At 41.7% G+C, this 26,679-nt stretch overlaps 1 protein-coding gene across 2 annotated transcripts in view; it reads right to left on the minus strand.

Moving 5' to 3' along the window:
* The window catches only part of COL4A1 (collagen type IV alpha 1 chain), a 124,789-nt gene that overhangs the window by 97,924 nt on the left and 186 nt on the right, over window positions 1-26,679 (minus strand). The window lies entirely within an intron of this gene.

Raw genomic sequence — 26,679 nt, forward strand, 5'->3', positions numbered from 1 at the left:
AAGCACAAGGAGTATTCTCTCTTTATTATGCCCCCAGTTCATTTTACCTCATTCTGCCCTTTCCATGTCCTTACATGCCCATGATACTTACTTATAACAGTTCCTAGTAATTTGGCCTCACTGCCATTTTCTGTATAATGTGCTACATGTCACTCAATCTCTTCAGTGAAGCGCTCAGTTAGTTTCCTATTACGCTTTCTGGTTTTCCCATTGTGGTTGTATCATTTATACTGCTTAAAGGTACAAAACTAAATGTTTAGGCTTGCTTCCAACAAGATCCTACCAAAGCATCCTGGAGTCTATTGAAGAGAATCTACTTTAACTTTATTCTTTCAACTAATTTCTACTTCTTTTCCTTTCAGAAATTACGAAAACTGTAATTCCCAGTCATCAACAACCATAATTCACAACTTCTCACCATTTCCATAATTCTAAAATTTCACCTCACAACAGGTGAAAATCAGATCTAAAAAACCACAACCCCTAAAATACTTCCCGGATGTTTATTCCCTTTTCAGATTAAAAAATTACTCTAAATTTCCCATTTTCCTGCAATAAATGTTAACACCAGGCAACTGCTGTACCTTTATGTTAGGGCTCATTTTTGTAGGATGTATGTTAATAAACAGGATATTAAGTAATAAAAACTGTAAAACAAGAACATAGACTAGGAAAATATGCACTCACAAAAAAAAACAACAACCCAGCATTATGAAACTTCACAAAAATTGTGGCATGAATGAAAGAGCATTTCATTGTCTGTCCATTCTGATTTCTCTGCCGCCTCCACAAATATCCCTGGACAGCAGACATACTAATCCTCTTATTCGAAGGACGTGTATCTAATCCATTACAAGGCACACTTGGTTCCACAGCACAAGCTGTAGTAAGCTGTTAGGTTAGCACCAAGCCAAACATTAACTTTCCATGAAAAAGAATCTGAGAAGCTGGGGGGAAAGGGGGTGGATGAGAAATGCTTGCTGCATTACACAGTGCACTGGGTAGTAACACTACTTGAAGCACACGAAGCAAAGAACCTGGGAGATACACCTTTTCCTAGATGTTCTAGCTCTCCTTCAGGTCTAGGTGTGGAGTTGTTTTGATTTTTCCCTTACCATCTTTCATCCATTTCAGTACAGCACCAAATGAACAGAGCATATCTACAGGCACCATTTGCAATAAATGCATTATCCATATTAACCAGTAATTAATAATATAAATTCTTTCAATTCAAAACATAGAAGCAGCCACGTTTGCTCGAGCCTCAGTTTGCCAACCAAAAAAAGCCCCATTCCTTTGATGTAAGATCAGAGAATGCTGGTTAGTCAAGGAGGCTGTATGATCTCGAAGATTATTTAGCTTGTAAATTCTCAGGCAGTCATCATCATTTGTTCCACAGTAAAGACTCATTTAGTGAAGAAAAAAAAAGGACCCAATGGGAACTTACTTGCCTGTTTTTGGTTATTGAGAAGACTTCCATTGATATTCCTGGCTTGGTATATTTTTTCCACTGTACACAAAGATGACAAAGGTCATGCATTTAAATTTTCTCATAGAAAATAAATGAACCATGACTCATACATGGGTACAGCACGTTCTTCAATTTTTCCCCTGAAGTAAGAGATAGTACCAAGTTTTTTGTTTGCAGCTGCACAAATGGGATATGAAAGATATATATTCCTGAACATATGTTTCTAAAATTCACAGTGGAACAATTGTGCCAAAGTCTTCAAAACTGAGCATACAGAGTCTGGAAGAACATCAGTACTCTTCAACAGTGAACATCTAGTGACGCACATCTCCAACATGTTGCAATATAGGAGATTAAGACAAAAGCCGTCTTCAGTTAACACATCAGTGATGGCATCTGACCATTAGTCTTCCAAGTATTAGTCACGTTTGGTGACAGCATAACAAGGTTGCATACATTAGGGCTCCCATCTGTTACATCTTCACTTTTCCCTCATGCTCCTGTACAGGTAGATCTCCAACAATCACAGACTACTATATTTTAAAAGCCTCTAGAAATAAGAAGTGGTTCTTGGGGAGGAGAGGAGGGGGTGTGAGGCTTGGCCAGCAAAGCAACTGATGGAGGACAGGGGAGCTGGTGAGGAGGAGGAGGAGGGTTAGCTCTCGAGTGGGAGGGTTTGGGGGCAGGAAGGTTTGAGGGACAACTCTGTGTTGCAGAGATGTGTAGAAAGTGTGTTTCTGGGTGCACAAAGGCAGGAAAGATCATGGAACTTGGAGCAGAAGGGCTAAAAGCAGGGTTATGGGACCACCGCCACGAGAATCACCTTTTCCTCCCTCCTCCATGTCCCAGCTGTCACCTTCCTCTCCACTGCAGCGACAGGGTCTTCTCTCAGAGGACAAGGGGACACAACAGAGGCTTACTTCTATCCCCTACCACGCTTGTTTGATGTCAGAAATATGGCAGCTCCTCTGAAGAGGATCAGGTTTACTCTGGGAAGACAGGGGCCCCATGCCTCCCACTTGCTTAAAGCTAAAGCAGTACAGGGGAGGGAGAGCACAGCACTCAGCAGCAAGGGCATCCCAAGTGAGCTCCATCATGATGGCTGTCAGCCACCTAGGCAGGCCTGTTTCCTCTTTAATCTCCGTTTCAAGTGTTTTAGGACAAAACTTTTCACATGTGAAGCTCTCTGCTGTCAAATCCATTAGCCTTAAACTTCAGGGACAATCATGGACCTCTTGATTTTGATGCTTCTGCCTCATTGAATATACTCAGACGCACAGAACTTCATATATTGGACCCTACATTAAGTTCAGTAACTAATATACTACCTTATTAACTGAAGAAATAAAAATCAGGGCAATGAAGTATCCTGCATCTACAGGCTTAGGTAAGCTTTCATTTGCTGAAGCAATTTTTTGCTTCATAAATCAAGTTGTATATTTAACCAGTGTAGGTTAATATGTATCAGAGAGCACAGCAGAGGCAGGGGGTGAGCATTTTGGCCAACTTTGTAATCAGCTCCTGAGCTTCAGCTATTCAATCTCCTGCCTTTCAATGCACACTGAGGCTCATCCTGCTGCCCTCAAGCTGGCAGAAAGTTACAGTACAATAAAAGAGCTAAGGCAACAAGGCAGAAATGCAAGCTCATTTCTGTTATGTCATGTGAAGTTTTGTTCAGTACAGACATGAATTAAATTGGCAGATTAATTTAATAGAGCAGAACACGCATGAAATGCACAATGGCTTGCATTTGATTTCTGTGCAAGACAGAGCCACCCCTCTATTAACTTCAAATGATCTCCTTTTATGGACTCCAAGCTTTTTGTATTTTTCACAACTGTAACTGGATGACGGGTTAAATACTCGGAAGAGCACAAGAATGTATTTTTTTCTGCAGCCAACAGAGAGGGAAATTGCTGAACTCATTGCTTCTATAAAACAGGAAACTGTATTTTGGGTGCATCTGAATCATGCTGTTTCCCACCATCACCCGTATACAGCCATAGTTTGGTCCCCCTGTCCCCCCACCATGGAAGGAACAGGAAGCTCTGCCGATGTTTTTGCTTCCATTTTTCTACCTGATTATTCTAACACAGGTATACTTTGATAAAATTAAAGAACCTTCCCCGAATTCATATGCCTATAGTTCAAAACAGGTTGATGAGAATTTTATTTTACAGATATACTCCCCTGTCTATTTTTCCATAAGCAAAACCAGACTGAAAATCTGCGCAAAGTATTTCCACAGCTTTTCAAAATCAAAGTATCACTGACCATCAGACGAAAATGGGTTTGTTCAAGCCCACAGGACAAACACCTCTTTCTGTATCCTTGCCAGCAAAGAGTGGAACCAGTGCCTGGTCCAATTTGCTTAGCATAAACAGTAGGCACACGGGATGCTCCCTCCATCTATCACTTTCACTGCTGAGAAGGATACTGGGAAAGGAAATGCCTCTTCCCCCCTTGTTTCTACCTTTGATAAAATCAAAGGCAAGGAGAGAGCTGAGAATCCATTCTCTTCACAAAACCAGAGCTCAGCACTGGGAGCAAGTGGTATAGAAAGCTCATTAAAGATCCGGAGTGTACCTACAAAACAAATACTCAGAGGAAAGCGGCAAAGCCCGGAGCCTACACAAAGGCATCTTCTTTCCTCCCTTCATCTGCTGGAGCCATCTCTCGCCTACAAAAGCAACTCTGCAGGCACTGTTGGGGCCTGTAAGTTTTAACTTTCTCTGCAATTCTTTCATCTAAATACTAAGAGGAGCTAAAGCTACAGAGGTGAGGAGGCCCAGTGAAACAAAGAAATCATTTGCACTTAATGCACACCATTCAGAGCTCAGGCCTCTCAAACAGTTTTAGCAGCAGCTGCTCTTCAAAGGACCTTACTTCTGTGAAATCCCTTTCAAGCCCAAAGCCAAATTAGGCTTGTACAAGATTCAGATTTTGACCAAGTCTGTAAAAAAATTTAACTGAGCATTGATCCATTTATATATATACTGAAATATATGAATATATGAAATACTGAATACTGATATACTGAAACTCATTTATAACTTTCCTGAAAAAGCAAATGCATGACAGTTTAGTACCAAGGTGCCATACTCTGCCCTTGGGATATACTCTACCTCATACTATACCACTTGGGATTCAAGGTAAAGTTTATGGGAAAGTGATTAATACTTTCTCTGTATAACATTTTTTCTTGACGTTTCCTGCAAACTATGTGGGCTCAGCAGAGGGGAGCTGATAGAGGAGAAGGAGTTTGGCAAGTTTTGTCGTCCTTGTTGGTACCTCTAAACCAAGTGCCTGAAAATGGAAGCTGGTGTTTCAACGCTACTTTGACCTACTTTTATGTACAGTAAATAACTGGGAAACAACATTTGCATTTCCTCTTTGTGGCACCCATTGTTCAAGTCAAGCTATTCAGGCCTGGCCGCAGCCCCCACCAGGATAGGGGACCTCCAGTACTGCTCATCTGCGTCCAGCCCTCCCAGGGCAGACAGGACTGCACAGGGCAGTGCTCATAGCTGCACAGTCAAACCTTGGTCACCCCACAGTGGCATACACCATTGCTGGAAAGCCGGACAAACCAGCTGGCAGAGTCCACAGTCTGCTCCATCTGATCAGTTCTGAACTTCAGAAAAGTTAGTTCACAGCCAGGAAACAATTTCTACAGATTACAGAGCATCAAAATAAATCTCTCCATCTTCTGCTTTTTTTTTTTTTTTTTTTTTTGCCTTCTCTAACATATAAGATCCATCTACATCATATGTACTTTATTTAAAAGACTAAAGCCATGCACATACAGTCCCTTGAGGAACAGGTCAAACAACTAACATGTTGCAAACAACATAATAGGAAGACGTAGTTTAAGGTATATGTACTGAAGAAGTCATAATCTAGGCATCTATTTCCTATTTGCTACAATCAAAACTGTTCTACTGTGAAAACTAAACATATCTGCTAACAAAGACATGTACTGACTCACATGGCAGGCACCCATAACTTTGGAAGAAATAAAGGATGGTCCTCAGCACACACGTACATGGACAGGCATCTATCTCTATTGCTATGAATTTATGAATGGAAAACTGGAAGCAAAGGAGCTAAAGGCAGGGCTAGTAACAAAGATGTACATTAGCAGTTGGAGTCTAAGAATGTAAACTTTTTTAGGGAGGGAACCAGATTGGCATTATATTGGCATTACTTCATTTTAGTACTGTTACTTAATCTGTATATCTAATTCTCCACATAAAGCTTGACTTTGTGCTAAATAAGAAATGCCTTTACACTCCACCAGCAGGCTCTGTCCATTCTACAAAAAAACGAACATCCATTTATTTCATCTAAAGGTCAAAAGTGAAATGCCTTTGGGAGATCCCATGCAACCTTAAAATAAAAGTCACATTCCTAAACTCCGAACTATCTAGAATGCAACACAATGTCATTATTATTCCTTTGAAAATGTAAAACAATTACTCACTTATATTAAAAGCAAAACTCTTTAAAAGAGAAGGTCGTAAAAACCAATGAAATACCAACAGTGAGAATTTAAAACCCTGCTGTTCAAAAAGAACAACTTTTTTCCTTGTAGTTTTATGCATTATGAAAGTCATGACACCCATAAACATTTAAAAGACGTGATGTAGTTCTAATATTTGCTCACTTTGAATTAAAAGAAAATGGTTCTTATTCAAACACCAGCAGTAGCCAAAGCAGCCACCCCCATCATTCCCCAAACTTTTCAGGAATTCTTACTAAACTGCATGTTTATGTCATCATACCTACCTGCAATTATTCATCAATATTTACTGATCCCATTTAGCAAAATCAGAACACATAATTCCAATGGAGCATAAACTTTTGACTATAAGGTTTCTTCTGGTTTCCTTCTTCATTTCTTAGTCTTAGCAGAGCCCTAAGTCCAATGTTCAAGATCTAAACTAAAGCACACTGAAACCACGGGGAGCTTTCTAGTCCTTATAAGCTTTGAAATTATTGCATGTACAAGCTATAAAACACCTGCTATAATATCACACTCAACCCTCCTAATTTTCCCCTTCTACTGTATTTCCGCTCAGCCTATTACTAGACTGAAAACTACATATTTCTTTTTGTCCGAAGGGCTATATAAAATTACATCACACTGCTTATTCAGCTTCACAGTGTCAAATTACTTGATTCAGGAAAGGCATTTAATGATCTTTTGGGACAACTAAGGCTTTTTTTTTTTAATCACTACTTTAAACAGATAATTAGAAACATCTCACAATATACTCTGTGTTTAATACATCTATAATGCACGCCAGCTTTATAATTAGTTTTGAGGTGCTCACTGCCATCAGTAAACAGCTGGGACTACCTGCTACCAACAGCATGTAGAAGGCACTGCATGTAGAGAAGGACATGCCATGTCACAGAGCTAATGCTGATCTTCAGAAAGTTACTCTCTAAGGAGAAACATGCTTAGGAGTACTTCAAGTTTTACACATTTAACAGTAAAATATGATTTTCTACTACCACAGATAATTCAAAACAGGTTGCAAAACCCTGCATCTGTCTACTCTACATAAAGCCCAAAATAACTGCGTTGTAGTTTTACCATTGCTTCAGCTGAATTCATAGATTTTATCATTCTCCAGTTGTTTCAACAAAGCTTTTAGCTAGTTTTAAAAACTTCATATCTGTGAGATGAAAAGCAGGTTTGCAAGGAAGTCCTGCAGCATCTGACCTTTTTATTTTCTCACAGCAATAGTGGAGTGGACAGCAATAAATGCAACATGGAAACTCACAAAAGCAAAAACCCACTGACCAATTTCCAGGGAAAAAGAAAGGCAATTGTTCAATCAACTATTCCATGTTTTCAGACACGCAAGTTATATCTGGCAATGGCTCTCCAGAAGGAAAGGAAAACCAAAAGAGGAGCACAGACTAAACATAGATGTTGTAATCAACCAGATTAAGCAGCTTGTAAACGGGGAACTGCCTGCTCATCAGCAGTTAAAAGGCAAAATATTCAGGTACATACAATGCTAACACCAAAACCTGTGGTTTGCCACATACACTTTTCTTCCTTACTACAGGAAAAGTCATAGCCCTGTCAACATATGTAAGGCTTCCTGTGAAGAGGGAAGGGTAAGACTAAAATGATAGCCAAACACACTGGGACTGGACTATCAGGGCAAAGGAGTGAGGAGAAAAAGGATAACAGATCAGATGAATAGATAACGTAAAAGGAAAATAACTGATACAGTCAGGGCTGTGAAAATGAGAAGAAAAAAGCAAAGAGTGCAGTCTCGTTTACTGCAGCACATTAATAGTAGCTGTTGTGGTTTTCTAACAGTGGCTACTGTATTATTACAATAATCCAGACAATAGTCTGGATGAGACGTGAAAAATTAACTTCCATTTCACCACTGTTTTTGAGAAAGGATTTTAAATACCACACCTTCCTCATGCCCTGAGCAAGTTGATGGGATAACTGAAAGCAGCAGGGAACTGGTACCTCTCATCACAATCTCTGTGGTAGAGCTATCACAACCTTCCTTTCTTGAAAGTGTCAAATCGAAAAATGATTGCATTTATCTTTTTTTGTTCAATTCACTTTGTTGTTTCAATTATTTTTGAGGGGGTTTGATTTACAACCTTCTCCTTCCATGCTAAGGCAAGTTAGGAAATGCAAACTAAAGGCACTCTGGGAGCTCCGTACAAGCCCTCCCCTGAGCAGAAGGGTCCCTTCTTCACAAGCAACTCTCTTGCTTTCCTTGCATAGGTTGAACACACCGACTTACTATTGCTCTGAGGCAACGAAGTCCTCCACACCAGCCCGGTCTGGCCAAGCTCGTACCACTCTAACTGCCTTGCACTTTTGCTGCCTAGCAAGCCACAGCAAGGAACTGTTTAGTGGAAAATGCTTTCCCTTTCTGAAAACAGGCATGAGCCATTAGAAAGCATAGCCATCCCCAGCCAGTGCCAGACCACGCAGGTCCATTCAAAGAGAATATGAAATCTCAGCATTAGGGTTTGCTATCATAAGTCAGGCTGCCTGCATAATCGCTGTTTTGTTGCTGCAGTTACTGCAAGATGCATGGAGAGCCGAGACAGATAATTGCAAAGACATTTCCTGGTTAAGGCGATTGAGCAGTGCCCTGGGGAAAGGGATCCAGTCCCTGCCTCTACCATGAAATCCCTTGAAGATGCTGCACAAATACTTTTCACTGGTAGGCACTAATTGCATGCTCCCCATTTTCCATGTCTTTGGTGTTAGATCCTTTCTCAGACCAAAGATCTCAAGGACTTGGCTTCAGCTGAAGTTACTGTGTTAAAAGTAAACCATGAAATGCTACTGAATGTTAATTAGGAGGTACATTTGACATCACCTTCTCTATGCTTCCTCTCCCAGGAAGTCAGCAAATAGCTATGAAAACTTTAGGAAAGGTTCAAGCACCATCCAGGCTCATGCAGACAGAATGGGGTGAAATAGCCGAGTGTATCAATACACTGCCTCCTTCCATCTGGCGGGTATGCGCCTGAAAATCAGTGCGTAGTTTTTTGAAGCATTCAGGTATTCTTGTGATAAAAGCCACAGGAAGCTTATAAGAAGCCAAAGGCAATTCTGCCTTCAAAGCATGACTTGATTATTAGATACTAAATCAGAAGCAAGTCCAAGAAGTGAAGAGTAAGGCAAAAAAACCCTGCAACCTCCCTCACTCAGTGAGCACAGTCTGTTCTGCGTATTGAATGGGATAGTATCCTGTGAAATCCATTAAGCAATTAAAGGTTAGTATAATGCAAAAGGGGGCCATATTTAGGTTGCACAGAGCTTGACTATGAAAACAGAATATTCTTTAAGCCTTTTCTCTGTGCAAAGATATGTTAGTATTATGTCAGCATATGGCCAGCAGCAAGAGGGAAGTGCATTTGGCTATACATCATGCAAACACATTTAAAGGCCACCGCTGTTCCAAATGCAAACAGAGGAGAGGGAGCCAAGGCTGCAGTCTGGGGAAGCCAGCTAATAGCTGGCTGCAACCAGAAGGTCAGCCCCACTCATCCTCCACCCCTCCTCTAGGTCAGTCCAGCTCTGATGTGAAACCACACCTTGAAGTTGTGGTTAACACAGTATCTGCTGCACAGCCCAAAATCCCTGCTTCTGTTAACATTTGTGGTCTGGCCCTGCTCCTGCTCCCTCTCCTGTGCTAACGCGGACCGTCACGCAGCCAGCTGTATCAGCAGCCAATGCTGGGAACCAGCGGGGCCGAAATGGGCTCTGGCTTACAGCAAAACAAAACCTGATGCTAACATACATGAGGAAAATAAGTGGAAATGTCTCCCTTGGCAGCCCTGTGGGATGCAGCCACTTTAGCATCAGCCAGTAAGTCAGTCCAGCCTGCTTCCCTGTCCTCTCCAACGCTGTTAAATTAATCACAAAGCATTTACAATGGAGACCAAGTATCTTGACTCCCAATATCTTGCCAGTGGGGTTAGCCTATTCTCCTAATCCTACTACGACAGCTGAATGAAGGTTTGCTCAGAAGGCTGCCTCTTCTTACTTCTCTTTTAGGAAAAGCAGCAGATTTATTTCCCCACCAATGGGTTCTTCAATACCTGCTTCACTGCTAGTTGATATTACTGGGGCAAGGAGCTGACAGCAGCTGGGAGCTCTCTTATTCTGAACTCAACAAAGAAAATAGTCTACAAGCAAAACACAGTGCTTACAAAAGTAAAATCACATCCACCCCTCACTTTATAGCCATGTGTAAATTTCAGTGTTTCTTCTGAAAGTCATACACATTGCACTTTCAAGGGGAAAAGAGAGTAAAGCAAACTGATTGGATGCTTGCTTTGCATTTCCATCTCCATTTCTGTGTTTCAGCACCCGAATACAGAAAAATTTACTTTAATAATGATGCAGTGGAGTGATTTAGTCTTTGTAAGTGTATTTAAGATAGGTAAAGTATTTAGGTGCCCACCAAAAACCACAAACAGTGAGGAGAATGAAGAACAGCAGCTGTCTGCTGTACTACCTAAAATAGATTGACATAGCTTTTCTAAACAAAAAACATGTAGGGGTGCCTAAATTTGGGGGGATGAGGTGTAGTTTCATGCCATTTATTCTGCAACTCTGCATTTATCTCACCCATACTCCAGCTGGTGGAGCATACATCAAGTATCCCTGAGACAAAGTACTACAGTATACAGATGTGCCTATTTTGGAAGCAGTTGGATCACTTTTCCCTACGAGGTCAGGGGTTTGGGACCAAAAGAATAGCTCTACTGTTTGCTATCCAGCTGAGAACAGCTTGGACTCCCTATCTTGTTCAAAGATGTAAAATTAATCATGAAGAATTAAATCACTCCCCCTCTATTTTCAATTAGCAGTGGAGGAAGAGGAAAGCAGGTACCATACTGTCATACTATTACACTGAACTTTTTATAGTTATTTATAACAATCCAAATCTTATCATTTATTGGCAAGCCTTTCCTTTATTCATTTACTTCATTTCCCTTTCTTTCATTGGAAAGGAATTTCACGTTAAAGAAACTGAAAAAATTTTTAAAAGTTAAAATTTCCATTTCCAAAAGTCTTTTTTAAATAACTGAAATAAATGTAATATGGACATCTTTGCTGGTTTTGCCTCAGAAAAATTGGCAGGTATCATAAAATATGTGGGTTTAAAGCTATTCTGTCCAATTACTTTTATTTTCCTCCTCTACACTGGATATCAAAATTCAAATCTATTATCTTTACTCATCCAAATAATACTGTGAATACTTGCCTTTTCTTGTAAAAAAAAAAAAAGAAATATTTCTGTTTTATGGTCCTAAGCAGAAACAATTTCGAATATATGCTTTTAAATATATTATCATTAAAGTTAGAAACAATTTTGTTCTCAAAGAGTGTCACAAAGAAGTAGCCAAAATTAAAAGCTTCAGATGGAAATCCCTAGTTAATCTGGTGCCCTATCCTGAACCCTCTGACAAAATTCCCCTTGATGATCCATCTTTTTTCCCATTCTGATATTTAGCCTCTTCGAATGTTTGTCTCTGTGGTTACTGTAGAAACACCTAAAAATGAGAACAGCAAGGGCCAATACAGGAAAAAGCTAGACAACCCAGAGTTACATGTTAAGTGATGGGTGCGAGTGCATTGCCAAGTTTTGGGACATGCACACTCCTTTTATTCCTGAAGCTGGTGATACTGGGAAATTAATCGATCAAATGCATTTTTATTATACACTGTCAGGCTTTGTATAATCCCTATCACAGAATATCATACAACTGACTTATATCCTACTTTGAAGATGAGGAAGTTTAGTTATCCTTACTTAACTTTTGGGAGAGGGAGACACAGGGAAGCTAAAAATACTGCCTAGGGCTGCCAAAACAGGGACTGGCTGCTCCCTCGTGTGCAGACAGCCACATTCACCTGCAGCTGGACTGGATACTGCCTGCAACATCTCCTGAAGTCCACTATATCAGCCACAAGCTGAACTTATTCTAGGACAGGAAGCAGATAAGCGGTTGATCAGCTTTATGGAGCTAGAAATCCATGCTATTTGCTCCAACAGGGTATCTAAGCAGCCAGCTGGAGCTGCTCAGGGAGAAGAGTTCCTTCTTGAACACCAAATGAAAAAAGAGAAAAGGAAGGAACAGTACCAAGAACACTACTTGTACTCAAGGACACGCTCCTTAGAAATATGCCAGATCCACCACTTCAGGCTGCAGTACCTGAACCTGTTTGCAATTCTGCTTGTAGCTGAGGGAACATGTGGGTGCACAATGGGAGGGCAACCACTGGAAATGCAATGATCGTATTGTATACTTCTGACAAAAAATTACAGCCCTCAAGGGGCTTGTGGCATGGCAGTGTATGACCAGAGGCAACATTAGAGATTTATTTCTGAAACAGACACTCTACCACCAGACAGGATGCAATGTCTACTGTTTCACACCTAAAAGGTTTGATGAACATGCCACAGAACAAACCAAACTGGAAAAAAACTTAGACTACACAGTGAGAGAATTCATAATTTGACCTGAAAAAGAGAGAAGAAACCCCCACACTATTTTTACCACACAGCTATGCCAACTTTATTGGAGGAAAAGAAATTCATTGGAACCTATTATTCTTCCTTGATTATCCATCTAGATCCATGGTCCTGACTTAGATGTGAGGAGTTTTAAAGGCTTTGGGAGAGAGGTCAGGGACACATACATTTTTCCTGAACAAAAATAAAAGGGAATGAGGGAAGGGGGGGAAAAATGTATCTGCAACAGATAATTGCTTAAAAAAATGAGGTTTTATCTACATTATGCATAATGCAACTCTTAGTCTTAAAAGGAGTAAGCAGTGCTAGATATACTTGCATGAAATGAATTATAAAATACTTCTGAATATTACATGTAATATTGGGGGGTGTTATTAACAGATACTTCTGTGAGTAGGCACTAATGGTATATGTCTAGAATAAAAAAAAAAAAGTGTTGAAAGAGATATAGTGTCAGTATCATTAACTTGTAAAGAAAAATGAAGATTTCAGAAACAAGTACATGCACAGGTACTTTATAATAAAGAATAAAAGAGATGGTTCTGGTGAAAAAAATTCCATAGTTACGAAACATAATATGCTAATGTATAGACATAGAAATGTTTTTTGACCAGGTCTGAAAATAGTACAGACTGCAGTGCACAGGAATTGTGTTTGGCTGATACTGCAGGTTCCAAAATGAAGTTGTTTATTCAAGCTATTTATAATTCAAGAAAGAATTCTGATAAATAAAAGTACAGTGGTAGCATTTTTATCATTACCCTAGCAATTATTTTTCTGCGTATTCTGAGACAAAAATACATAATGTACATTTCTTTTGAATTTTTCTGCAAAATTTTCTTTTCCAGTATTTCTTGATAAGGCCTGGAAAAAGAAACAAAAACCCAAGAAACAAGTAATCTTTTATTCCTAAACAATTTCTGCTGCTTCTTCCCCAAAACACGTGTGTTCCTGAATTTCACTGGCATTCTAGATGCTGTGATCCATACCAACTGTCAGTAGTCCTTAAAAAAGAGACAATACACCAGCTGAGCACAGTCACAAAACTTTACGGGTTTCAGTCATCTTATCCCTCTTCCCTGAAAACACCTCTGGACTAAAACGCTACCAGAAGATCCCACCCAGTAGTTCATCTCCTTTGCACTGTTAAAAGAGTTACAACATGTAGAAAAGCAGGTACCAAGAAATACACCCAGAGGCTTTGAAGATAGTTTGAAGTGTTCACTTAACAGTGGGAAATCTTAAACCAAACTCTATAGAAAAAGTTGCCTTGTCTTCTACTGACAACATTTTGGAAGATGTCTCTTTGTTAATGTCTTTATTATTAAAAAAAAAAAAAAAATCTGTTTGATGACTCAGCCTAGAGCCTCAGGAGATATTTTTCCCATATTAATTTACATTAATCCCTACACCCAGGTAGTTTCTCACCTGTCAACACATCCAAAAGCTTTTCGTGGCTTCTTGATACTACACAATATTTTCACATGTTCTGTTATATTTTAATTGACGAACCTTTATGAAGCTAGCGGCCCATCAACACTAAGTCCCAACGTTGAAACAAACATATATGGAAAAAAATAAAGTCATTACAGACATGACATCAGACTTCAGTCTAGGGAATAGGGTAACGCTGGTTGAAAGGGAGGAAAACAGGGACAGGACACCTGACCAGCTTCTCTTTTTCTCTCTGTAAATCTGTGAATATCAAATAACCTTCAGGCAACCAAGCTGACAAAACTCATTTTTACTGTGCTGACCAAGACCACTAGCCTACTTCTCTGCACATAATTCTTCAGTGACAGAAGTAATTTCTCATGTCATAAATCACTGAAACACCGTAAGACCAAGAAAAGACACATAGATCTTTCTGACATTTTCTGGCCTTTTTACAGCTTGCTCCTTCCCCTTTCTTATCGCTTGTAGGTTGAGAAGGGGATGCAAGAGGCATTGCTCTTGCTCCCTACACCGTCAGCTGGAGAGTTCGGCTGTGAAGGTGACTCCACGCAAGGACGGAGCAGCACTACCACTTCAGGCTGCAGATCAAACCTCTCCAGTCCCAGGGGAACAGACCAAGGATGCAGGATCCCTGCCTGTCATCTCGGGCTCACAGGAAGCAGATGCGACCGCCAAGGGTCCAACTTGGGATGTGCAGCCCGCCAGCTGATCAGCACTCCTCTGCCTCACCTGTAGGATGAAGGGCAGCAGGTGCTGCTGCTTGTCCCACAGGAGCCCATTCCTGCTACTGGCCAGCCCAAGCCTCAGCCGTGCTCCTGCTTCAAATGCAGCTGCTGGCAACCAGCAAAGGACAAACGGTGCTGATTTCGCCTGCGAGGTTTTATGTTAGGAGGTAATAGCCAGGGAAGAAAAAGCTGGTATGCCTTTTTTATATGCCACAGTAAAGCAGGTGTAAGGAGGAGGCTGAAATGCCATCTTTCCCACAGGGAGCACAGCACACATGGGAAGGCATGTCGGGAGGGCAACCAAGTTGTGGCCACTGGTCTTACCCAGCCAATATACTTAGAAATTATTCCTCTGCCCAGCTGATACCTCAGAATTTCACTACAACACGCCAAGTGCCTTGGCTCTTTTACAGTCCCATCCCTCTTCCACCCCTCTAAATAAGGCAGGGAAACAGCCAGTCTAAAGAAGTGTAAGATCAGACTTCTCCACGACAGACACAGTTATACACTTAATGGGTCACTAAATAATTCCTGCAGCCAGTCAGATACTGAAGCATCAGCACAAAAAACTCAGTCAAATGACTAATTCCTATGAATTATCCCACCTGATACTGGGCTATCAGATTAATAATTGGTACCAAAGGAAACACACAGATCACTGCCCACCACCAGTGACAACTATGAGATTGGTCAGTTATGATGGTACATCACAATTCTGCCTTTAGCATGGTGTGATTCAGATTTTAAAAATGCTTTCCTGGCAGCTTCCACCTAATACTATAAATCTAAGCACAGGAATTCTGTACTTTACACTTTCTAACACAGCAAACAACAGTGACAAGAAACAGATCACTTTACATGCAATATTATAAATTCAGTTTTAACTAGTGATGTTGTACCCAAGCTTTCCATTTTACCTAACATTCCAGAAATTCATTAGTTGTCTTCAGGTACAGAACAATTCATGTTAAGAGGCTCACGTTTTAAGTACACCACGACATTCAATTCTTTTCAGCAACACTTCACATCCAGTAATATGTGCAAGTTCACAGAGAACTCATTCTCCATCTTCATGACTGATTTGTTATGATTTATATATCTTTGGCTTTAGAACTATGAAATAATTTTCTCGACAGCTGAATGACATTTATCAGACACGCAGGGGTGTTATCAAAAACAATACAAGACATGACATAATCACATATGCACCTCCCCGTATCAATCAATTTCGTACACTTCTCTTGGCAAATAAAGATACACACTGTGCCATGTGCAAACCAGTCCCGTGTAATTGCCCATTACCAATGATGGCATGCATCTGAGCAAGCACAGAGAGGGAAATGTAGAACTTTTCATGTTTTGTTCATGATATGTTCAGACTTTATGACAATGAATGGGGATTTACAAAATTTAAGATTGCTTACGAGCCTTACAGTACAGGATAACAGCGCAGCTAAAATAAATCTGAGCTCAACAGAATACAGACACTCAGTACATGGTCTGTTTTGGCACTGGCACTAAGTTCTGTGTGCTGTTCTCTTTTATAAAATTAAATAGAATCATTTTAGCTTAACAACCAGGAAACTTTTTATTAAAAGTGGACCAAAATCATAATACATTGGCTTTCATTTCAAGCCCCACATGGACCTTGTAGATGCCATTTCAGGCCTTAACAAAGGTTCAGTTAGTCTTGATAATATCCTACACGTGTTTTGTGCAGTTGTACTTCTTGAGGGCCTAGTAGCATCCAGGACTAGTGTATCTACAGGACCTCACAGACTTTTCTCTCACTCTCACATTGCCAAGTCCATTCCAGCACCAGGAGCTCATGTGGTATCGGTAAGAAAGTGTTTCTGAATGCAAGGAAAGTATTTAGAACAAACACCTTTTAGTAGGCGTGTATGTTACCTTTGCAAAGACTGTGGTGACACAGATGGGTACCAGGCAATCACTTGCCAGGCTTGCTCCTTTGAGGATTTTATTTGAGGACATAAAGAAGAAAATATGATTCTTATAATGACGGCACACAGAAGAATCCTTACAAAACAGTCCTCATTTCTGACCTATGCAAGTTTTCTGGCTTTGCCCTGTCACCATCATCTTCTTTGGTTTCCTTGATGCTTTAGGAAAAATTCCTTCCACAAACTTAGCATCTTCAGCTACCCTAAAAATGAGTTAAATGGAGGCTGAAATAATCAGCAGTTTTGAGGAAATGACTCTGCACCTGACAGGACAGAGGGCACTGAGCTAGAATCACTGTGAGGTTGGCAGTTGCCTGCCTGTACGTCTCAGAGGCTAACATTCAAAGCTTTTCTATGCTCATGACACATCCAGTCCACTCAAGATCACAAACTCTGACCCAACCAAGAACACCATTCCTGGAAAACACATCAAAAATCAGCATCTAGTTTGACTGACTAGTGTGAATCAGAGCACATTTTCAAAGGCATGTCCCTAGCAAGATGCATTTGTTTTTCTGCATGATTTGAACTATTATTTTGGCATTTTCAAGGGCATGAGCTGAGACACTATTTAACCCAAGGGCTTTAAGCATTGGTACAATATTTGTTGTATCACTGAGGTCCATAATGGGAAGTAAGTTTTAAAATAGTAATAGAAAGTCACAGACAGTAGGATTACATTGCGTAAGAATTAACAGCACCAGAACCCATGTCTGAGTCTTCCCCCAGCTGGGATTTACCAGTAAGGATCAGAGGAACAACATCTTCGAGGCTTGGTCTGCCAGCTGGGGGGTCCTTGCCACTGGTGGCAGGGGCCAGGAGCCAGAGTCAGCTCACACAGTTGTTTTTCAGCTAAGCAAAACTGTAACTGCAGGGCTCTAGCACTTAGCCCTTTCACTCTTTCCTGATTTTTTTCTTTTTGTAATACCAATTTTTTACAATCTCTTCTAATCCCTGGCTTCCGGGATGCTTCTTGCCCTGGCTTCTACTCCAGCCCCTTGGGATGAGTCATGCAGCCTTGACTCTTCAGAATCACTGTACCATTTAAAAAAGAAAAAAAAAAAAACACCACAGACTTCCTAGGATAATTTTCAGCTTTTTACTTTCTTCTCATTTTCACTTATACCTCTTGCTATTCCCTACCTGTCTCAAAATACTCCATGTTGACTTCAAAAATGCAGCTGTTTGTAACAAAGATACAGCCCCATTCAATAGACTTCAGCTAAAAAAAATAACCATTGTTTCAGTAAAAAAACCTCACAATTTTCTAAAACAAAGCCATAATATTACAAACATTTACATCATTTTAGCATTCCTTGCCTGTTCTTGCAAAATGTTAAAAACACACATGTATTTACAGCTAAAATACCTTCTGAGTTTTGGGCCTGAATACTGTTTGCACATGCATCTTGGGTTTATGGCAGCTAGAATTTATCCTTTTTTATTCTGCTAGCAGATAACTGACTTACCATTGCCATAAAAGGGACAGAGCTTCAAGCACAATGTGAAAATTCCTGGAATGTTTGTGTCTACCCTCACTTAGCTGATTTTTCCCTTAATATGTGCACCATGAATACAAACCATTAATGTACTAATTCTTCTTCAAATTTTTGTTCTAATTCTTTACAGCCCTGTAAGTCCACACCAGTGTAATTTTTCAGCCTTATTTGGGTTTCATTACAAACTTAGGATTTGTTTTGATGCATTTAGATTATCAAATACTTCAACAGAAGTCTTCAGTAGACTAGAAAACAAGTTTTTTTCCAGTAGACAAACAACTGCACTAATAAAACGAAAAGACTTACAATATCCAGTCAGCACATAGCTATCCAGTGAAAATGGGCTAATTTGTTTTATCCCTTAGCTACAACTGAACATTTGTCATGACAAAAAAAAAAATAAAATACAGCCTTTCTCATTCTGGTATTTGCATACTAAACTAAGGATCCTACAAATCATCTATTAAAATAGTACCAGCTAATAAAACTATATTTCCCCCTAAGTTAGTAATTATATGCATGAAAGATTACATACTTCACTGCAAATTTCCAACATGAATATCTGTAGAAACAATCCTTACCTAAGAATGGCATCAACTACATAAACTTTCATCCACCAAACCATTTAGAAATGCTCTACCAGAATCCTGCCCCAAGTGCTAAGACAGCATCCTCACATACAGAAGACACAGGAGAGGGCACCTAGTAGGAAGGCTGACTGCCCTGGTGAAACCACAGATCTCTCATGTAGCTGGAGACATTACAAATACCACAGAAGCCAATACAAACATGGGCAGAGAAAAGGCTGGACACTGGATTTTAAAGGTGGTAGAAGAGATGTGATGTAGTAGCCTCAAGCCATTTTCTCCTAGCAAATGCTAGGCAACACCACAAGCCTTTTGGCACATTTTAGAAAAGTTCAACATCTATAAATGATTTGCAGCTTTCATCTTAATTCAGAGACAAAGCACGGAGTCTGCAAACTCAAGCTCTTCAGCACACCTCTTCTGCTCCCACTTTAATAGCTGGACAGGGTTCTCCAGTGGGGGGACAAACTTCACCTAAAAACATACTTCTTCTTCCCAGTTGCAGCATTTGAAATGTTCTTTAAGGTATACATCGTTATCGACAGACAAGATAATGGATAATATGTCCCATGCTTAATCTGTAAAAAGCTATATCTCTTCTGAATGCAAAAGACCTAACTCATTTGGTTTTCAATTAAAATATTCTAGTACTTCCTAGTAATTCTTGTTTATTAGGGTTATTCTTACATTTATTTCATAACTTTGATAATTTCTTCCATCAGTTCCCTCTCAGACATCTTGAAAATCTTAATCTCAAAACGCTCTCTCTGTCACCGCTACTAGGGGATGAAAACCACAAAAAGATGAAAGAAAATTAATTACTTTGCAATTTGTTTACTCCACACACTTGACAGCACTCTGTGTTTTGGCCTTCACATTGTTCTGTTGAAGATGCACACCCTCCCTCAGACCCTGCAAGAGGCTGTTTGCCAGCAGCAGTAAAGCTGAAGGCAGCAGGAGCACACACAGAGAGAAAAGGCAGAGGAAAGGAGGGGAACAGAGGATGTTCAGTAGTCCTCCTCTTGGATCCACCCAAAGAAACCCTCCAGCCTACATAAAATTCCATAAAGGCAGCTGAATAACTTTGCTAAAAACACAGTTTTTACTTTCTCTGTATTTTCTTACAATTCACACTTTCTGTGAATTAAGTTGGCACATCGTTGAAAATCTTATGCTATTTATTTCAGAACATGTGTGAGGACAGCATCCTTTTGACGTGAAGGTAACATGAAAAAAGAAAAGGGGGAGGGGGAACCCCATCTTTTTCCAGCTCTTCTCTGGCTTCCCTCATTTCAACTCTTCCATGTCTTTTTTATTAAGTTACTGTAAGGCAGTCCAGGGCAGGCAAAAAAAAAAAAAAAAAAAAAAAAAGAGGTTATTTTGTGGGCTGTGAGGCAACGCTGACTCATCTCCACCCAAGCAGGTTCCAAGGCTGCAGCACCTGCTGCTCGCTCCTGTGCCACAGCACCTTGCACCAGAACTGCACTGATGTCACTGAAAGACCCCAGCACTAGTATAAACGCAGGACTAGACTTCTCATTGGAACCCATATGTAAAAGTTTTCAGACCCTTGACGATTTGGCAAATCAGAGGTGCGAAGGGGTATTTCCTACCAAAACCACACATCCACCTAAGCTAAGAAGGGCTAATACAACCTTAAAGCATACTATGCTTTTTGCCCACATTGGAAATGTGATGGAAGCAGGCACAATGTAAGAGGTTTCCTAAAAAATAAATACGTATTTGAGATACTGGATTGATCAAAGTGGTAGTAAGTGAACCCAGAGCTGAACAGGGTATAGCAGAAGTACAAGCGACTGGAAGCTAAAGTGCTTATAAACATATACTACTGTGCTTTTTTTTTCTTTTTCTCTTCATTTTAGAAAGTTTATCCAAGTTCCCCCTTCTGTAAGAGAATATGTCAGAGATAAAGGAAGATTAAACAGTCCGGTTTTTGCTTTTCGAAACATTTACTGAAACCTGTTACTTACATACATGTATTTTTCTCAATACTAAATACAAACTTAAAAGACAAAATGGACACAATTTTTTTCTGATTAAATCTTTGATCATCCTCTGTCTGTTTATACATGCCAGTGAGCAACAACAGACAATGGCTTTTTGCACTATCTACTCATACACTTTGTGAAGAATACATCTGCCTTTTTCCTTTAATGCAAGTCACGCAGATCAGAATAGCATGACAGTAATTGCCATATTGACAATGTTTTAACTTGTTCTGTATTTTACTTCCACATTGTCCAAGATACTGCTATATAAAGACTCTTGGTGGGCTAATGCCACATACTTTTCTGATGTATTAGATCGCTAAGAATAATTCCAGCCAGTCACAGCCCAGAGAAGTCAAAATTTTATCTTCCCACGATCATCATTAAATTGCAGCAGTACTTCACGCCTTCAATTACTCATTAAAGGCACAGGTTGCTACTCCAGTCGCGTCACAGCCCATGCCCAGACTGTTCCCTTTGACCAAATTTTGCAGGGTTAAGGGCCTTTGTGATGGGAAAGTCAACAGAAATTCTGGGAAGGGAGTACTATGTATCTTTTAAACACTGATGAAGTAAATCAACTTATTCTCATGTTGAGGTTGTTGAATCTTCCTTTGTTTAGTCTAGTTCTATAAAAAGAACAATATTCATAAGCCTATCCCTAGAGATGGTTTCTGACATTTTCAAAACTATTGTCTTAGCTGCCTGCAGCAGCTATCCCACATTTCTCTACTTGATCAAGGCAACCAACAGTATATACATCCAGCATAACCTCAGGCATTATATAACCTAATTAAAGCCCAGAACTATATATGCCAAGCAGACGAGTTATGATGAAACACTGCAGTAGTTCTGCAGGCATTTGGTACACACAGACGCTCAGAAGCCAAAACTATGCTACTTGGGATGACGGTCCAGGAATGCACTTGTGTGTGCTGACACTCAACAGCTGGCTCCAGGAATGAGGTTCACAGAGATGAGTCAGGACTGACTGCTTGGGGAGGCTCAGGGACTGCACTCTCCTACACAGCTGGCAGCCAACAGGTACATGTTCCCAAAACAGCTTACCCCTCTCTCCTGACTCTGGCGCCCTGTGCCATGATGCTGTAGAAGAGGTGGCCAGAGGGAGAGGGGAAGCAGGCAGGAAAGACAGCAGAGACAAAGACTTTCCCTCACGGAGCAAGGAGTCACCAGACCTGCCCCCTCATCCCCAGCAGTGCCCATGCACTTTACTCTGTATATATTTTGGCCAAACGACTTCCCACTGTAGAGGAATGAAGCTGGGCTAATTAGCATTGATAATATACAGCTCTGGGCTGGCTTCAGGGGTATCAGGTTGGCCAATATAGATAAGGTGCAGGTGTGGCTGGTTCTGTTAAGGGGTTGAGAGCCAATGAAGAGAGAGCAGCCAAGGAAGAAGCAAGAGAAGAGAGAATGGGCCCTGGATGAGGTGAGGAGAAGGTAGCAGAGAGACTGGCATGAAGAGTGTGCTGGTATGAAATGGTAAAAGACCTTGTTGCAGCTTGATAGTCTGGAGAGTGCTGCGACACCCCACTGCTGCATGTTCAGCAAGCGTTCCTTGTCATGGGCTTGAAGGCCACCCGCCTGCCCGAGCTCTCACGGCCCTCTGTGGTGCACCCTCAGCCGCCCCAGGTCTCATACCCCTTCCTGCCAAGCCACCTCAATCCAACAGGAGGAAAGGGGAGTGTTATACTTCTGTACTTCTCTGTTGTGCTTCAGACCCTCCCACACCCCACCATAGCCTGACAGGAGGAACCAAACCCGTTTCCCTTTTCCCTCTGAAGCCTTCTAGCCCAAGAAATACTTAACTTACTGGAAGTCATTTGGGTCTCCTTCTGGCCATATTTTCTGAACTGAAGTGACCATATCTCCATCCTGAATTAAAACCTGTCAGGGTTTGTTAGAAGTGCTCTTGGTATTGACAAGTCCTTGAGGACATTAAGGATTTCAGGATCAAAGATGTCAAATGGTCTTAGGGGATAGGTCTCTCAGCACGGAGGGACAGCGGCAGCCCTAGATGCAAATGGCTGTAGAAGGCAGGTGCCCAACCCAGCCTTATTCCACCAGTAAAAGCACACCCAAGTGAAGTGCTGCCAGTCATTCGCTCAGTCATATGACTTCTCTTCAGCCACATGCCAAAAGCCCAAGTCGTTTTTTTAATCTGCTCTTGGTTTATGCATCCTGTACATTTCACCTCAATAAACCCCATTTCTAATGAAAAAGAAACAGAAAACTTGTTCAGATTAGGTGGAGGCAATATGTTCTTTTTGCTTTTGGCCTAGAATTGCATGTGTCAGGCTGCAGCCCCAAATAAGATTTAAAAATAGGAAGGGTGACACGAGGAAGGCGTGAGGGCAATACAGCAGAGCTGCCTCTGCCTGGCCATGGATGAGGCACCACTCCCTGTACCGAGCTTACCCGGGGACAGGAACCTCCCAGCCTCCCACCAGCGCGTCCCCAGCTACCATCAGACATTCAGCTCAAATAGCACTGGTGGAATCATCATTGCCCTCATGGAAAAAATTATGCCTGCTTTTATCACTGTTTTGGCCTGCCTTCCCCTAGTAGCTGGATAGAGCTTGCTCTCAGCTCTGGCCCAGCTCCCATTTCGCCAACACTAGGAGTGGAAAGGGAGGTGGGTTGGGAACTCTGAGAGATGGCTAAGCCCACCACCAAGCAGTGGCACACAGGGCTTCATCTCCATTACCCCCGTGTTATATGGCAGGCAGACCACTTGTGCGACTTGCCCCAGGACTCAAGCACAGCTGGAAGATCTTGTTCCGCTACAGAAAGCGCAGGGACCAGCACTGCAGTAGCATTGATGAGGTACCAAAACATGAAACCGGGATTTCCATGGCATTGTCAACTCTCAACCAAGCAGTACTAATGTTAGGAAACAGACTTTCTTCAAAGGAAATGGCAGCCTAAAGAGTGTCAGAAATGAGATCCCCTGCAGAGATCCATCAAAACAAGCTTCTCCTGTAACCGTCTCATGGGAGCAGTCTCTCAGCCTGACCTGGAAATATCTTAATCTACTGCCCTGTCTTCTACTCTGCTCTCCTTATAATTTGAAAATGAATCTCCTAAGAACACAGAACAGTACAAAACCCCGGATCAGCTATAATTAATATTTTAATTATAATTGTTCAATGTAAAAAACACTGTGCTTCCAGTGCCACATCTGGATGCATTTTATAGTGCCGCATTTCAAGTAGTGGGAGCTGCAACGGAGCAGCTCCCTTGTCTGTACTGAGGCATGTGATCCTGACAGCAGCTGGCTCAAGGCTGGCTTTGCTAGGTCAAATGCCCCTGTGAGAGCAGTCCTTCCAAACCTCCTTGTATGTATTTAATCATGGATACATCAGTGTTAAAAACAAGTTTTCACTCTGCCAGCCCTGTTAGACTGCAGAATCATCAACAACCTAGCACAAGCCGCTTCTGCTATGTTTGCATTCCCAGGCACCCTCTCACATCTCAATTAGTTACCTCTGCGCATCCACGCTGCACTTACAAAGAAATATTCTTTGCTGTGAGGGTAACTGAGCACTGGCACAGGTTGCCCAGAAGGGTTGAGGAGTCTCCATCCTTGGAGATACTAAAAACCCAGCTGGACACAGCCTCGAGCAGTGCTCTGGCCCTGGTCTGAGCAGGGAGTTGGACTAGATGATCTCCAAGGTGCCCTCCAGCCTCAGCGATTCTGTGACAAAGGGCAATTAAGAACACAAGACCGTGGCTGCACAAATACATTTTTTAAAAATATCTTGCTAATCTCAGCTATTTTGGGGAAGGAAGGAGCCAGCATCATTTTTTTGCAGGAGAAAAGTTGTTGCTCCATTCAACCTATTGCAAACAGCATTGCACACAAGCTTGCCTACCACGCAGTGCTCAGCTAACACAACTACTCTCTAAATGTAAACAGTGGGAACGCGTTCATCTGAGGACATTGTGAGCACCAGGCCAGCTCTGCCAGCTCTCCAAAAGTGAGAGATCCTGCCCCAGGTATACAGTGGATCACACCACGCAGCCACAATCACTCGGAGGGTTCAGCCCAGCTCAGGGACCTACAAACAGAAGCCCCTCGACCACCTGGTATACTGCAGGTCAACAGCAGTTTCCATTGCCTTTTGGGTAGTTGCTAGTGGCAGGCAACAGTGTGGAGCTGGGGGCAATGCCAACAGAATTTAACTGATTGAAAGGCCACCCATGTTCGGCTGAAAGTTTATCTAAGGCAACAAAACTGCAATGCAGCTCAATTTCCACAGCCTACTTGTGTTTCCCGGTGATGCTGATGAGGAACTGTAAATCTGCAGACAGCATAGCATAGAAAGAACAGCTAATTATGAGGATAACTTCATAATACCATTAACGGTTCCAGATTGCATTTTAAGGAATCTTGATTTTAACAAAACAATTTATCCAGCATATACAGAACACTTCTAAAACAAAGCCTCTTCAGAGTTGCTACAGAAGACCTGAAATTGTACAACTGATATTAAAGTTTGTATCTTCTTTTAATGAGCACTTATTCCCTACATAGTCTTCTGGTTTTGATTGACAGTCATGGTTTACCCAATGACTTCACTCTACAGTGCAAGACGGAAACATGTATCCCAGACAGGTACTTAAGTCTCTAGGAATACCAAATCCAGAACTCAAACGTGAATCACTTAAAAAGATTTTAATTAATTAAAATTAATTATATCCTGAAAGGAATACAGTTCAATCAGCTTAATGCCAAGTGATGGGCAAATTACTTAAAAGGTGCACCATCAAGTGATTTACTGCAATCACAGTAAGCCTGATATCATCAGCCTAGGAGCAACAGATAAGACATCAGACATTCAGTGCATTTCTTACTTCAGCTGATTCAAGGCATACATACCATCCCCATGGTCACACAGGGATATCATAATTTACTATATAACTTAATTTCATCTGAAACCACAGGAAAAAAGTTTAAAATAACCCCTTCCCATACTTCCTTTACTGATGAAAATGCTAACCCAGGATCTTACATTTCTAACAGGAAGCATGACAAAAACCCATCTGCCCATGCCTACACATGAGTTTTCTGCATCCCTTAATTTCACTACTACAGTATCAACCTAGTCCAATGCAAAAGATCAAGGAGACAGGAGAAGATGACCTGTTTCACATTACTATGTCAACTGCCCTTTACTTAGAGGTACAGAAGGAACAGCGCAAATATTTCAGGAGTGCCAGGAAAGAGAGTCCTTTAACTTAAGGACAGTGGATAGCTAATATCTCAGTGATAAAATTAGCTCCCTTAGCAAAACTTTCAGACTACTTGCATGCTTTCGATTTTAAATGTCTGTAGCTCAATCTGGCTCCATCGGGAAAGGTGCCAAAACTCAACTTTAACCATTAACATCGGGATCTTTCCTGGTCTCCAGCCTAATGCCCATCGCGGGGGTCAAAGGCAACGAGCACGGCGCTTTGAATGCAAGCAACCAACCACTTTTTTTTTTTTCTTCCCCCCCCTTCCCCTCTACAAAAAGCTTTTTTTTTTTTTCTTCTTTTTCACCGTGGAAACACAGCTGGCTACTTTTACGTCCCGGTGGGTGCGCGCTTCATATCCCCTCCCCAGCCCGCGGCGCCCCGGGCCGAGCGAGAGCGCGGCGGACCCGTCCCGCGCCCCCGCCCGGACCCCGCCGCCAGCCCGCGGGGAGGCCGGGGCCGCTGCGCGCCCGCGGAGGGCCGGCGAGCGGGCGCAGCCCCGCGGCAGCGGCGAGCAACCGGGCATCCCCGCCGAGCCCACCTGGCTGCCCCACCTTCCGAGAGCGGGGCGCCCCGCACTTCGCGCGGGGGCAGGCGGCAGGGCTGGGGGCTCACCGCGCCGTCCCCCCAACGCGGGCGGCCCGGCCCGGCCCCGCGCCTCC

The sequence above is a fragment of the Falco cherrug genome, chromosome 2 (assembly GCF_023634085.1).
Source record: "Falco cherrug isolate bFalChe1 chromosome 2, bFalChe1.pri, whole genome shotgun sequence".
Taxonomy (NCBI): domain Eukaryota; kingdom Metazoa; phylum Chordata; class Aves; order Falconiformes; family Falconidae; genus Falco; species Falco cherrug.